The 15,747-nt window shown below is 38.8% G+C and overlaps 1 protein-coding gene across 6 annotated transcripts in view; it reads left to right on the top strand.

Moving 5' to 3' along the window:
- FAM135A (family with sequence similarity 135 member A) overlaps positions 1–15,747 on the top strand; it is a 158,558-nt gene that overhangs the window by 7,253 nt on the left and 135,558 nt on the right. For 5 of the 6 annotated variants that reach the window (XM_044924542.2, XM_025294943.3, XM_025294941.3 and 2 more), the window contains exons 2-3: positions 8,296–8,403; positions 14,847–14,936. The gene's annotated coding sequence lies outside the window, so the exon portion shown is untranslated. The remainder of the gene's footprint in view (positions 1–8,295; positions 8,404–14,846; positions 14,937–15,747) is intronic. The other variant, XM_025294942.3, reaches the window with a different exon arrangement.

The raw sequence follows: 15,747 nt of genomic DNA, 5'->3' as shown, positions 1-15,747 counted from the left end.
AGCTCCAAAATGTTCTCAGTGTTTGTATTTGATACTGCTATTTGGTCTACATTTGGTATCAACAGGGAAACATACAGCTTTTTAAAATATATTTTGTCAAGGTTTTCTGCTTATCTTTCCTCTGGAAGATCTCCCTCTTACCCTCACCCCAGAAGAGAAGAACTTAGTACTCTATTCTTTTCTTAAATATTTCTAAATACAACTTGTGCTGTATGGTGTATGGCCCTCAGGAGTTTATTGTGTTGAGTGATTAAATGACAGCAAAAGATTCTAGACCAGTGATTTTCCTTACTTTCCATGTCCACTTTATTCATAGCAATTCTTTTAAGCTCCTCTTTATTGTAAATCACCTTTTAAGATGAGAGATGTTACTGATGAAAGGGTGTTGCATATGTGAATAATTGTGAAGGCAAAAAGGTTAAAAGCCACCTGAGTGATGGTGATCCTGAGTCAGGAGAGTGCCAGTTGACTTGGCCATTTTAGAGTAGGATGTAATCCAGTGGCGTAGTGTGTTTAGCTCCAGAAAGAGGGAGCTTTCAGAGCTGATCAGGGTGTCAAGACCTCAGTCAGTCCAAAAGGGAACTGAATGTAAATCCAGAAACAGGACCATAGGCCAGATATTTAGACTGAACCAACCAATGCAGACTTAATCAATTTAGGTGGCCAGAGTTACACCAGATAGCAGGATTACAGGTGTACAACTCCTTAGACGTCACTGGCTGGTTATTCTCAGTTTATGGCTGTCTGGTTTGACTTGATCAAGGTTAGCTCAAAGGCTTGAGGGCCTTGAAGGGCCTGACTTTTGTGTATTGGAGTTCTGCTGTGGCCTCAGTGAGTGGTACTTAGGAAAGGTGGTGGCTGAGGATACTTTGTCCAAGAGATGGATCTTCCTATTCTCACACAGAACTTGGATGTTACAGAAATATTTTATTATGCACAAAGTTATGAGAACAGCATTCTGAAGGCTTATGGGGTGCCCTTCTTTGGGGCTTCCTGCTTATTCATTGGGAGAAAACCCCCCTCCCCCCCAGAATGGACCCCAAATTGACTATTATTAAATGGATTGAGTTAACCTTTTAAAAGGATCTAATGATCTTAGGATCTAAAAGATCTCTTTGTTCCCATTGAATTCCTATTTAACAAACTGTAATTGAAACGTGCATGTTAGGTTAGATGCCCTTCCCTTCACTGGTCCCAGATCCCAGTGTCACTCTCAGTCCCTAGATGTCTGGCCTAGTGTGAGCCCCTTATCTGGTTGGACTTTAACTTGATGTTCCCTCACTTGGTTTCAGTTCCTGTGTGTCTGTCTGAATGTGAGCATCTCATTACATTGAGTGTGAACATTTAAAGATATGTAGGTTTTTGTACACTTTGGCTCCTAAGTGCAAGTTTACTACATTATATAGTGTTCATCTGAAAAACTAGTGAATTTTTTCCCTAAAGCTGAAAGAAAAAAATGAATGTGCTTTACTCATTGAGAAATGATGTATTGATTGCTAATCTGGAGGTTTTCTACAGATAAGTGGGTCCATAGATGATAGTTGCCTTATATGGTGTCTTTAGTACCTAACTTCTGCATACAGCTGGACATTATTTTTTGGACTGTCAGTATTACAGGCTCTGAACCCATTTGTCCCATGACTGCTAACCTGGGAATGGGATTTAGAAGCTGGAGCCATTGGCTTCATATTTGACAGAAGTGACCCCTTTATTTCTTGGGTTGACAAAGGGAGTGTCTGGAATCTCCAATTTGTTTAGCTTGTTTACCCTCAGCTTTAGGAGAAGGAACATCCTCAAGATATCTATTTTGGGTTTGTAGTTCAAGAGTCAAGGCTGTTCACTCTTTGATTTCTGAGACAGGATCTCATCATTGCCTGTGGTCTCCAGTCTATTTTAAGAACCTCTGAGCTGTGCCTCTCGGTTTCAGACATGTCCGTGTCCTCTTTTTAGGTTTCTGAAGCAATCAGGAGTTCAGGCTAAGTTCAGAATGGTTAGCTGTTGTTTCAGGATGGTGTGGGTGGTACAGGAGCATCTTCCATATTTTTCCAGATATCCATGCCTGGACTCACCTTGCAGATACTGGAGGTCTCAACTGATCCGATGCGAGTGAACAGCCCTGGTCTTAGAAGCTAGACCAAATATTTAAGCCCCAGTGCTTTTTTGGGGATAGTTAATGTGCACTCTAGTGGTTGGGGGGATGGATTGGCATTCTTAGGCTCAGGTCCAGTAGAAATCTGAAAGAGATGTGTAATAAAACATGTCCAAGGAGCTGCATTTTTAAAAATAAAAACAAACTGATAAAATTAATTTGTATAATATATTTTATTTAATTCAATGTATGCAAAGTATTATTCAAGATGCACGCATGTTAAGTTGCTTCAGTCGTGTCCGACTCTGTGTGACCCTATGGACTGTAGCCTGTCAGGCTCCTCTGTCCATGGGATTCTCCAGGCAAGAATACTGGAGTGAGTTGCCGTTCTCTTCTCTGTATTTCAAGAGGTGGTCAATATAAAAAACATTAATGAGATATTTACATTCTTTTGTGTACTAAGTCTCTGAAACCCAGTGTGTACATCTACAGCATATCTCAATTAGTAACTACATCTGTAACAGTTTAAGTAAAATACTGTCCTGTCAGCTATAAAGTTATGTTTAATTAAAAAATATTTACACTGCTTCAGTGTTTGGATGTAAATGTAAAAGTAAAAATTTTAAATGCATTTCTTCAGTCATACTAGTTGAGTTTTGATTGTGCACTAAATCAAATTACTGACCACGTGTGGCTCGTGGCTGTGGTGTGGGATGGACCGGCTCTTGAGGGCCCAACTGTCTTTCAGACCAACAGATGATCTTGCTTCTTTGGGAGCAGTCTGCCTTTCCCTGAGGTATTACAAGGGGATTGTCAGGTTTGACTGTCAGAGAAATATCTCCTCAGATCTCAGAGCCATTCAGCGAACGGTTCTCGTTTCGTATCAGGGCAGTTCCTGTTTGAGGTTCCCCTGTGGCTTCTTTGGGTTGAGTGTTATAGTCTATTTAGCTAAGTTCTTTCTTAGGGACCTTGGAAATGACCCAGGGGCCTACTTGAACAGATCTCTCAGATTGCTCTGTTTAGGCTACTTTGCCAGGGCCAAGATAATAGAGCGGATGATCAGTCTCAGATAAGTCAGGGTTCCTACAGCTTCACAGGCTCAGATGAAAGTGACAGATCTGAGCCTGCTAGCGGACTGTGAAAGAGGCCATGGTGAAGGGAGTTCCTGATGGTGGAAAGTCTCCCAGGCACGTCTGGGTAAAAGGAAAGAAGTCCTCTCTTTGAGCTTCTTTTACTCTTGAGAGAAAACAGGCCAGAACTTCCCTGTTTGATGAAAGATCTTTGCCTAATGAACTGAGTGGCATGAGAACCTATGCTAAGTCAAAGATTACAAACTTGGAATGAATTTGCCCTGTAGAGGAATTTGATTTTAACTGCACAGGTTTTGTTTGCTTGTTTTATTTGTGTTTGTTTTTTAACTAGTCGGCAACATCTAAAATTTAGGAGAAATTTAGGTGAAAACTCTTAGAAAAAACATTTTCAATTTCTACTTGAAAATTTAGAAGCCTGTGATCATGCTGGGCTAGCCAGGACTGTGTCGAGCTGAGTGGCAGTCCTTCTGTAAAACAGGGAATAGGAGAGAGTCCCATAGAGCCCCTAGACTCTGAGAGTCCTCTGAATCTCTCTTTCCTTTCTCTTTTGTCTACTCTCCATTTCCTTTAGTCTCTTCTTTGAATTTTTTTCTTCGATCAATATGTAAAAATAATTCTTTTGGGGTTTTTTTTTGGGGGGGGATGAAAAATAGATTTATTAGTATTACTGTGTATATATCTGTACATGTACTGTATGTTTTCACTTAGGGAATAGTCAGTAAAAAGGCATAAATTGAGAAAAATTAGGCAGAACAAAAAGTGCAGCAGGATATGAGAGGAAAAGGGAAGGAAATTACTTTATACTGGTAATTAATTTTATCATAAAGATTTGTTCATTCATGTCTGTTTTCAGTTTATCAGTGTAATAATTCCTTTCTTCAAGTTGATTGGATTTAAATATAAAAATAATAATAGTTAATATTTATGAAATTATTTTTGTTCAATTGCTCAGTCATGTCCGACTCTTTGTGACCCCATGGACTGCAGCACACTAGGCTTCCCTCTCCTTTACCATCTCAGAATCATGTCCATTGAGTCGGTGATGCCATCCAACATCTCATTCGTCCTTTGTCATCCCCTTTTCCTCCTGCCTTCAGTCTTCCCCAGCATCAAGGTCTTTTCCAGTGAGTCAGTTCTTCGCATCAGGTGACCAGAGTATTGGAGCTTCGGCTTCAGCATCAGTCCTTCCAGTGAGAATTCAAGATTGATTTCCTTTAGGATAGACTGGATTGAACTCCCTGCAATTGAGGGGACTCTAAAAGAGTCTTCTCCAGTACCACAGTTCAAAAGCATCAATTCTTCCCTGCTCAGACTTATTTATGTTCCAACTCTCACATCTGTACTGGAAAAACCATAGCTTTGACTATATGGACCTTTGTCGGCAAAGTAATGTGTCTGCTTTCTAGGATGTCTAGGTTTGTCATGGCTTTTCTTCCAAGGAGCAAGCGTCTTTTAATTTCATGGCTGCAGTCACCATCTGCAGTGATTTTTGAGCCTAAGAAAATAAAGTCTGTCACTGTTTCCATTGTTTCCCCATCTATTTGCCAAGAAGTCATTGCCTGGAGAATCCCAGGGACGGGGGAGCCTGGTGGGCTGCCGTCTATGGGGTCGCACAGAGTTGGACATGACTGAAGCAACTTAGCAGCAACAGCAGCAGCAGCATGGGACCTGATGCCATGATCTTCGTTTTCTGAATGTTGAGGTTTTTTTTTTTTTTTCCTTTTTTTTTTAATATATTTTATTTTATTTTTTAACTTTACAATATTGTATTGGTTTTGCCATATGGATGAATGTTGAGTTTTAAGCCAGCTTTTTCTCTCTCCTCTTTCACTTTCATCAAGAGGCTCTTTAGTTCCTCTTCGCTTTCTGCCATACTGGTGGTGTCATCTGCATATCTGAGGTTATTGATAATTCTCCTGGCAGTCTTGATTTCTGCTTATGCTTCATCCAGCCTGGCATTTTGCACTATGTACTCTGCATATAAGTTAAATAAGCAGGATGACAATATACAGCCTTGACGTATTGCTTTCCCCATTTGGAACCAGTCTGTTCCATGTCTTGTTCTAACTCTTGCTTCTTGACCTGCATACAGGTTTCTCAGGAGGCAGGTAAGGTGGGTCTGGTATTCCCATCTCTTGAAGAGTTTTCCACATTTTGTTGTGATCCACACAGTCAAAGGCTTGGCATCGTCAATGAAACAGAAGTAGATGTTTTTCTGGAATTTTCTTGAAAAAAATTATCTTGAGTTTTCTGGAAATCTCTCTTTTGCTATGATCCAGTGGATGTTGGCAATGTGATCTCTGGTTCCTCTGCCTTTTCTAAATCCAGCTTGAACCTCTGAAAGTTCTTGGTTCACGTACTATTGAAGCCTAGCTTGATTTTGAGCATTACTTTGCTAACATGTGAAATGAGTGCAGCTGTGTAGTAGTTTGAACATTCTTTGACATAGCCCTTCTTTGGGATTAGAATGAAAACTGACCTTTCCCAGTCCTGTGGCCACTGCTGAGTTTTCCAAATTTGCTGACATATTGAGTACAGCATTTTCACAGCATCATCTTTTAGGATATGAATAACTCAGCTGGAATTCCATCATCTCCGCTAGCTTTGTTTGTAGTGATGCTTCCTAAGGCCCATGTGACTTCACACTCCAAGATGTCTGGCTCTAGGTGAGTGATCACACCATTGTGGTTATCTGGGTCATGTAAGATCTTTTTTGTATAGTTTTTCTGTGTATTCTTGCCACCTCATATTAATCTCTTCTGCTTCTGTTAGGTCCCAGCCTTTCGGTTTCTGTCCTTTATTGTGCCCATCTTTGCATGAAATGTTCCCTTGGTATCTCTAATTTTCTTGAAGAGATCTCTAGTCTTTTCCATTCTATTGTTTTCCTCTATTTCTTTGCATTGTTCACTTAGGAAGGCTTACCTATCTCTCCTTGCTATTCTTTGGAACTCTGCATTCAGATGGAAATATTTGTCCTTTTCTCCTTTGCCTTTCTCTTCTCTTCTTTTCTCAGCTTGTAAGGCCTCCTCAGACAACTGTTTTGCCTTTTTGCATTTCTTTTTCTTAGGGATGGTTTTGATCACAACCTCCTGTACAATAGTACAAACCTCTGTCCATAGTTCCTCAGACATTCTTGTCTATCAGATCTAATCCCTTGAATCTTTTTTGTCACTTCTGCTCTATAATCATAAGGGACTCCATATAGGTCATACCTGAATGGTCTAGTGGTTTTTCCTACTTCTTCAGTTTAAGTCTAAATTTGGCAATAAGGAGTTCATGATCTGAGCCACAGTCAGCTCCCAGTCTTGTTTTTGCTGACTGTATAGAGCTTCTCCATCTTTGGCTGCAAAGAATAAAATCAGTCTGATTTTGGTATTGACCATCTGGTGAAGTCCATGTGTAGAGTCTTCTCTTGTGTTGTTGGAGGAGGGTGTTTGCTATGACCAGTGTGTTCTCTTGAAAAAACTCTGTCAGCCTTTGCCCTGCTTCATTCTGTACTCCAAGGCCAAACTTGCCTGTTACTCCAGGTAGCTCTTGACTTCCTACTTTTGCATGCCAGTCCCCTATGATGAAAAGGACATCTTTTTTTTTTTTTTTTTGGTATTAGTTTTAGAAGATCTTGTAGATCTTCACAGAACCGTTCAGCTTCTTCTGCATTAGTAGTTGGGGCAAGGCCTTATATTACTATGATATTGAAAGGTTTGCATTGGAAACAAACTGAGGTCATTCTGTCATTTTGAGATTGCACCCAAGTACTGCACTTCTGACTCTTTTGTTGACTATGATGGCTACTCCATTTCTTCTTAGGGATTCTTGCCCACAGTAGTAGATATAATGGTCATCTGAATTAAATTTGCCTATCCTGGTCCATTTGAGTTCACTGATTCCTAAAATTCACTCTTGCCATCTGCTGTTTGACCACTTCCAATTTACCTTGATTCATGGACCTAACATTCCAGGTTCCTGTGCAGTATTGTTCTTTACAGCATCGGATTTTACTTTAACCACCAGTCACATCCACAACTGGACATTGTTTCCGCTTTGTCTCAGCCTCTTCATTCTTTCTGGAGCTATTTCTTTGCTCTTCTACAGTAGCATCTTGAGCACCTACTGACCTTGGGAGTTCGTCTTTCAGTGTCATATCTTTTTGCCTTTTCATACTGTTCATGGAGTTCTCAGGGTAAGAATGCTGAAGTGGTTTGCTGTTCCCTTCTCCAGTGGACCACGTTTTGTCCGAACTCTCTAACATGTCCCATCCATCTTGGGTGGCCCTTCACAGCATGGCTCAAGGTTTCATTGAGTTAAACAAGGCTGTAATCCATGTGATCAGAACAATTATACCAAAGAAGTTCTCATACTGTTGCAAAAGTTCTAGGCTCCACAACAGATTTCCCAACCTGGGGATCCAACAGAGGAACTGCATATCCCCAGGGAATCTGACTTTGAAGGTCAGCAGGATTTATTACAGAACTTCCACAGAACTGGGGAAACAGACTCTTGGAGGGGACAACAAAACCTTTTATGCACCAGGACCCAGGAGATAGGAGCAGTGACCCCACAAGAGACTGAGCCAGACTTGCCTGAAAGTGTCCAGGAGTCTCCAGAGGAGATGTGAATTGACAGTGGCCTGCCACGGGGTCAGTATCATTGACTACAACAGTCCTAGGAGCCATGGGTGCTGACCTAAGTCCTTTTGCAGAAATTCACCATTACCCCTACCATAGTTTGACCTCAGGCCAAATTACAGGGAAGGAACTCAGCCCCACCCATCAACAGAAAATTGGATCAAAGAGTTACTGAGCATGGCCTTGCTCACCAAAGCAAGACCCAATTTTCACCATAGCCAATAGTTCCAATGAGGAAGCTTCCGCAAGCTTCTCATCCTCATCCATCAGAGGACAGACAGAATGAAAACCAGAATCACAGAAAACTAACTAAACTGATCCCATGGATCACAGCCTTGTGTCACTCAGTGAATCAAGAAAGTGAAGTGAAGTCACTCAGTTGTGCCCGACTCTTTGTGACCCCATGGACTGTAGCCTACCAGGCCCCTCTGTTCATGGGATTTCCATTCTAAGCAAGAATACTGGAGTGGATTGCCATTTCCTTCTCCAGGAGATCTTCCTGACCCAAGGATTGAACCCGGGTCTCCCGCATTGTCGGCAGACGCTTTACCGTCTGAGCCACCAGGGAAGTCAGTGAATCAAGACCAGGAGGTAAAAGGTGAGTCATTTGGATATCCTGGAGGGATGAGTGTCCAAGGCAACAACTGCAAAACTGCAAAAGCCCCGAAGCATTAATCTCTTCGGTATGTTTGAGAAATTGCAAGCAGTGTGACTGGAGTGGGCAAACTTAGGAGATGAGGTCAGAGAGGTGGTTGGAAGAACCAGGTTGTGTAAGGTCGTCATATAGGCCATTGTAAGGTAGTGCTACTGAATATGGTGGGAAGCCATTGGGGGTTTGGAATGGAAGAAAGACGATTTGAATTATTTTCAAATCATGTATATTGTCATACAGCTTTTTATTTTATTGTTATTGTATGTAATATATAATTATTAATTAACATACGTAATATAAAGGATCATTTTCCTGCTTCTTTGAAAATAGCCTGAAGCGAAGACATATTACTTAGGGTATAGGTTAGGTACAGTTGCTGTGATAAAGAGTTATAAAACGAAAATCTGAGCAGTCTAGATAAATTTGACGTCTGTGCTCTATGAAACCATTCCAGAATCCAGAATTTTTCCATCTTTCTGTTTTACCATTTTTCAGAGTTCTGTCTTAATCTGTGTGGTCGATACTAGATCACTATTAAGAAGGTATTCCAGCCTGTAGAAAAAGGAAGCAATGAAATCCAGAGCCAAGAATTTCCTTTTAAACAAGTGAGGCAGACATTACATATCTGTCTGCGGACTTCAGTTTGCAGTCCACAGAAAGGGTGGATTGGCCACACTTGCCTCAGGGCTGGTTGGGAAATGTTATCTCAGGATTGCTCATCATTCAGCAGGAAAAGAAGAAAACAGAAATGACAAGTTGTCAACCACAGTCTTGCAGTTCACCTACTAAAGTATCCATGTGTATCCTTCATCCTGCCTATTGAAAATACTCCAGTTCCCATTGCCGAAGGAGACAGACAATCCAGGATCCATCGTACTGTTATATTAATCCAACTGAGAGAGCAGATCCACCTGTTAGATCTGCAAGTCCAGTGACCTGGAGACAAAACACAGTTACTGGTCCTCCCCTGCCCCTCCCACATACACCTGACATAATAGTGGTGGTTCAAAAATAGGAAAAGAATAATAAAATTTTCCATTTGGTTAAGCAAACAATGAGAGAAGTCACTGGTTGAGGGTAATGCTGGGCAGTAATGGTATAGCAGCTCTTCTGGTAAGAATGCCTATATTCACTGTACTCTGACCCCTGTCTTTGCTGTCCGGGTGTTTCTTCCTTATGTTAACCTCCATGATCACATCTGAAGTTTGTATTGAAAATTTTCCCAGTTGGGAAGGCATCTAGTTTTCATAGTTAGCTTTGTGCTACGGTAGGCTTGCCATCCTGCAAGTTACACAGTCATAGGTGTTTGCAGGTTAGCTTTTAATATCTTTGACAAATACAGTTCTCTCAAAAATATAGTAGGGTTCATTTGTGTTTGTCTCCATTCAGTTCTGGTGCCAGTGACTATGGCAAAATAGTTCTTTCCTGCTGTGGTTCTTAAGCCTGACTTACTTATTGCTTTCCTGTGCACTCAGCACTTTCTCTTTGTCTTGAAGGCATCTGAAACAGGAGGCATTGCTGAGTGGGATGGCCGCACCCTAATGTAATCTTATCCACAGTGCTGTATTTCTTTGTTTCATCAGGAAGTCTTAAAAGTTCTGTGAAAAATGCCATTGGTAATTTGATAAGGATTGCATTAAATCTGTACATGGCCTTAGGTGAGATAGTCATTTTAACAATATTGATTCTTCTAATTCAAGAACATGGTATATCTTTCCATCTGTTTTTGTTGACTTGCATTTCTTTCATCTGTGTCTTAGAGTTTTTGGAGTACAGATCTTGCCTCTTTAGGTAGGTTTATTCCTTTTGACATTTTATTCTTTTTGATGCAATTATAAATGGGATTGTTCCTTAATTTTCCTTTCTGATAGTTCACTTTTGCCTATAGAAATAGCAACAGATTTCTGTATATTAATTTAGTACCCTGCAACTTTACTGAATTCATTGATGAATTCCATTAGTTTACTGGTAGCATTGTTAGGGTTTCCTAGAACAGAAATTTTAAGATGTGTATGAAAACACAAAAGACCTCAAATATACAAAAAAATCCTGAGAAAGAAGAGCAGAGCTGGAGGAATCATACTCCTTGACTTCAGAATATACTACAAAGCTACAGTAATCAAAACAGTATGGTACTGGCACCAAAACAGACATATAGATTGATGAAAAAGGATAGAAAACCTATATATAAACCCTTACTCTTATGTCAATTAATCAATGACAAACGAAGAAGAATATACAGAGGAGAAAAAACAGTCTCTTCAATAAGTGTGCTGAGAAAACTGAGCAATTGCATGTAAAAAAAAGAAATTGCAGCATTCTCTAACTCCATATACAAAAATAGACTCAAAATGGATTAAAGACCTAAATGTAAGTTAGGATACTATAAAACCCCTAGAGTAAAAACAGACCAAACACTCTAATAAATCAAAAATAAACAAATGGAACCTAATCAAACTTAGAAACTTTTACACAGCAAAAGAAACCATAAAAAAATGAAGATTTAACTACAAAATGAGAGAAAATATTTGCAAGCGATGCAACTGACAAGGGCCTAATTTCCAAAATATACAAACAACTCATATGATACAGCAAAAAAAAAAAAAAAAAAAAAAAATCAAAAATTGGTCAGAAGACCTAAATAGACATTTCTCCAAAGGAGCCATGCAGGTGGCCAATAGGCAAATGAAAAGATGCTTAACATTGTCAGCCATTAGAGAAATGAAAAGGAAAACCTCAATGAAATACCACTGCATACTGATGAGAATGACCATCATTAAAAAGTTTACAAATAACAAATGCTAGAGAGGGTATGGAGAAAGCATTCCCACTGATTGGCAACTTAGTGCAGCAATTATGAAAAACAGGCTGGAGGTTCCCCAGAAAACTAAACATAGAATTACTACATGATCCAGTAATCTCACTCCTGGGCTATATAGCCAGACAAAACTATAATTCAAAAAGATACATGCATCTTTATGTTCTGTAGCAGCACTGTTTACAATAGTTAAGACATGGAAACAAATGTCCATTGACAGATGAATGAATGATGAAGATGTGGTATGTGTGTATATATTAATATATATGTGTGTGTATACATATATATATGATGACATACTGTTCAGCATAAGGAATGAAGTAAGGCCATTTATAGCAACATGGATGCAACTAGAGATTACCATACTAAGTGAAGTATGTCAGAAAAAGACACATACCATATATCACTTATATGTGGAATTTAAAATTAAACTTATCTATAGACATATAGAACAGATTTGTGTACCAAGTGGGAGGGTTTGGGGAAGGATGGACTGGGAGTTTGGGGTTAGTAGATGCAAGCGATTACATACAGGGTAGAGAAACAACAAGGTCCTGCTCTATGGCATAGGGAACAAATAATACTCATTATCTTGAGATAAATCATAACAAAAAACAGTGGATATATGTGTGTTTAACTGAGTCACTTTGCTATACCATAGAAGTTAACACAACATAAACCAACTATGCTTCAATAAAAAATAGAAAGAAACTACAATGAGGTATTGTCTCACACCAGTCAGAATGGCCATCATCAGTAAATGTTTGCAAGGGCATGGATTAGAGGGAACCCTTCTATAGTGTTGATGCGAATATAAATTGGTACAGCCACTATAGAGAACAGTATGGAGTTTCCTTAAAAATAATAGAGTTACCATATAATCCAGCAGTCCCACTCTGCATGTACATCTGGAAAAGATGAAAACTCTAATTTGAAAAGATGCATGCAACTCACTCTTCATAGCAGCGCTATTTACAGTAGTCAAGACATGGAAGCAACCTAAATGTTCGTCAACAGATAAATGGATAAATATGTGGTACATATATACATTGGAATATTCAGTTCAGTACAGTCGCTCAGTCATGTCCAACTCTGCAACCCCATGGACTGCAGCCCACCAGGCCTCCCTATTGATCACCGACTCCCAGAGTTTACCCAAACTCCAAACAAAGTCCATTGACTTGGTGATGCCATAAAAAAGAATGAAATAATGCCATTTGCAGACATGGATGAACCTGGAGATTATCATATTAAGTGAAGTAAGTCAGATAGAGGAAGACAGATAATCATATGATATCTCTTATATGTGGAATCTAAAAAAAAAAAAAAGATACAAATGAACTTATTCACAAAACAAAAATAGACTCACATAGAAAACAAATTTATCGTTACCAAAGGGGAAATGTTGAGGAGAAAGGAATAAATTAGGAGATTGGGATAGGAGATATAAAAACCACTATATATGAAATAAACAACAAGGACCTATTGTATAGCACAAGGAACTATATTCAATATCTTGTAAGGGATTATAATGGAAAAGAGTCTGAAAAGGAATATATATGTAATTGAGTCACTTTGCTGTATATCTGAAGTGAATACATTTTAAATCAACTATACTTCAATAAAAAGTTTGTTTTGAAAAAAAATGTCTTAATAGAAGTCTTTGGGAAAAGTACTAATAATCTTATCTCCTGATAATGCAGATATTGAAGGAGTTGACTACAGGGACCCATTTCTACTCTATTTCCTTCCATCTTTCATTGCCAACTGGCCAGTTCTTGCCTGAATAAAGGCAGCAAAGAACCACTGGCACACATGAATGTTGTGGTTCTTTTCATATTCTTACCTTGAAGTTCTGAGGTTTTTATGGTCACCACGTTCTGTAAGTTATTGTCGGCAGCAGTTTCTGGCATGTTTTGCTCCAATATAACCAGGGTCACCATTATTTTCTTAATAGTTTTGTCTGTTACTCTGTTGCCTGGTACCCAGTGACTTAGCCAGTGCCACATATTTTAGAATTTTGTTATGACAGTTCTCTAATTCTGGTATTAATTTCTGTATTGAAGAAAAGGCTGCTGTAAAGGGATACAAAAGTGAAATGGTTTAAATGAGGAAAAAAGATATTTCTTGCTCAGATAACAGGCCTACTGATACAGGTGGTAGAGATGCTATGTTCCCTGAAGGAAATGAAGACATGAGAGGTAAACTACCAAAATGTTGGATTTGAACTCAGATCCTAAGCCTTGTTTTAATCATTGTGCTGTACTTAATCTATATTAATCTCTTCCTGGTGGTTAGTGAGCTTTTTGAGGTGTCGGGAACTTACCTCAGGGGCCTTGACCTCTTGCATTTGCTAGCTTCTAGTAAGTGTTCAATAAATGTTTGAATGATTGAATACCTGTTTTATTTCTGAGTAAGTTAAGGCATAGAGACCTAACCAAACTTGACACACAGGCAGGGCTAGAACACAAGAATATATGTACAGGAGAAGCTGTCTTAGAGAAGAGACTACTTCCATGAACAGGAAATATATAAAGGCAGTATCATTTTGATCTCCTTAGAAATAGTTACTGTAAAAATTTTTTGATTATTAAGCTTTAACAATTAAGGAAGGTGGTAAAGTCTATATATACATGATGGAAAGAAGAAAAAAATCTGTGAAGAAGTGTGAATGTGGTCTTCATTCTAACATTTTTAGTACCTAAAATAATTATACCAAAGGCAAAAGACTTTTTTTAAATTTAAGCAATAAATATTTGGAGTGTGGAAAAAAAAACTATGCACAGTATATCCAGGCACCTTTTTTGTCAAAATATTTTAAATAGCTCATAGCATATGTGTGTATGTATATACACACACGTTTCATATCTCTCTATTTATCTGTGTGTAAAGTTTCAAAAATCATTTCTTCTACCAAGGGAATGGCATATTTTAAAATGGTGAGTTCTACATCTTAAACATTGATAAGTTTAGGACTTCCTTGGTGGTTCCAGTGGTTGGGAATCCACCTGCCAGTGCAGGGGACACAGGCTTGGTTCCTGGTCCGGGAAGATTCCACATGCTGTGGGGCAGCTGAGCCATGTGTGGAAACTGCTGAGCCCACATGCCTAGAGCCCGTGCTCCACAGTGAGAGAAGCCACCACAGTGAGAAGCCCGTGCACCGCAACTAGAGAGTAGTCCTTGCTTGCTGCAACTAGAGAAAACCTACGCACAGTGGCAAAGACCCAGCACAGCCAAAAATAATAAATAAACAGAAGATTCTTAAAAAAGTGAAAAGCTTATACTGTTTTGGGTATTCATGAGGATTGTTTCTGAACCACTGCACTAAGAAAATACTCCTCTATTATTGTACTTTGAAGTGTACACAGGTGAATCATAATAAAGATAATAGTTACTATTGATGTGTGAAACTGAATGAAAACAAATTTCTAACCCTTATTCCTAAGCCTTATGGAGGATATGGATCTTCTGGATAAATTGAAAGTACTAAGTAACAAAGCATAGGTTTCCTTAAAATGGACATTTGTATGCCTCTTATTTTGTTTGAGATGTTATTTTTTCTTTTTCATAGGGGGAGCACTATTATTTTAGCAAGAATCACTAACTGGAAGTGCAGCATTGGTTATTTAATGATATTAAAATGAAGTTTTGATCAGCAGAGGTAAGACGATGGCATTTCTTTTGTGTTCAATTCATAATCAAAATATTTGCTAGATTTCTATGAAGAACTGTTTTAAGAAATGCGAAGGGTCAATATTATCCCACTTGCAAGTAACAAGTTAGCCTTCCCAAGCACCATGGATGTCTGCAGAAGACTCAAGACTCCTCCTGGGTCAGAGAAAAGGACAGTTTATATGCGGGGCAATAGCAGTGGCTGGAGTACGAGGCAGCCTGCGTAAGAGTAGTTTATGTTACATGAGAGGATGCCTGAGCTGAGGGACCTGAATCTTTCGTGAGGGACAGTGAGCTTGCTAATTTATGCTTCAGAGGAGACTTAATCTCTATCACACTGGACCTTAAAAAGATTTGCCCTTTACTCCAGTATGAGACACTGTCCCTGATTCCTGACACTTTGCTAAACATGTGTCCTTGAAAAATAGTCTGAAATAAAGGCAGTCAGTGTCTCTGCTTGCAAGACATGCAGAAACATAAGCACTCTCAGAATTGTCTTTCAACACTTTCTTACTACATCAAATTGCTTTTTGAAGTATGTGTTATTGATAAGGATGATTGCAGTGATGCTTTTTGAAATGGTGTGAAGATGGGAACTATTAAACTATTAATACCTAACAATAGGAGATTGTTTAAATTATAACATCATGGTATAATAGTTATTAACATAGATATTGGTAAAAATAAATGAAATAAGCAGATTAAATTAAATGTATACATAATTTGATCCTACTTTTATAGAAAGTGTATAAATATATATATAAATATAAAGAAATATACCAAAGTATGTATTTCAATGG

The sequence above is a fragment of the Bubalus bubalis genome, chromosome 10 (assembly GCF_019923935.1).
Source record: "Bubalus bubalis isolate 160015118507 breed Murrah chromosome 10, NDDB_SH_1, whole genome shotgun sequence".
NCBI classification, from domain to species: domain Eukaryota; kingdom Metazoa; phylum Chordata; class Mammalia; order Artiodactyla; family Bovidae; genus Bubalus; species Bubalus bubalis.
This window is presented reverse-complemented; position numbering and strand designations above follow the sequence as displayed.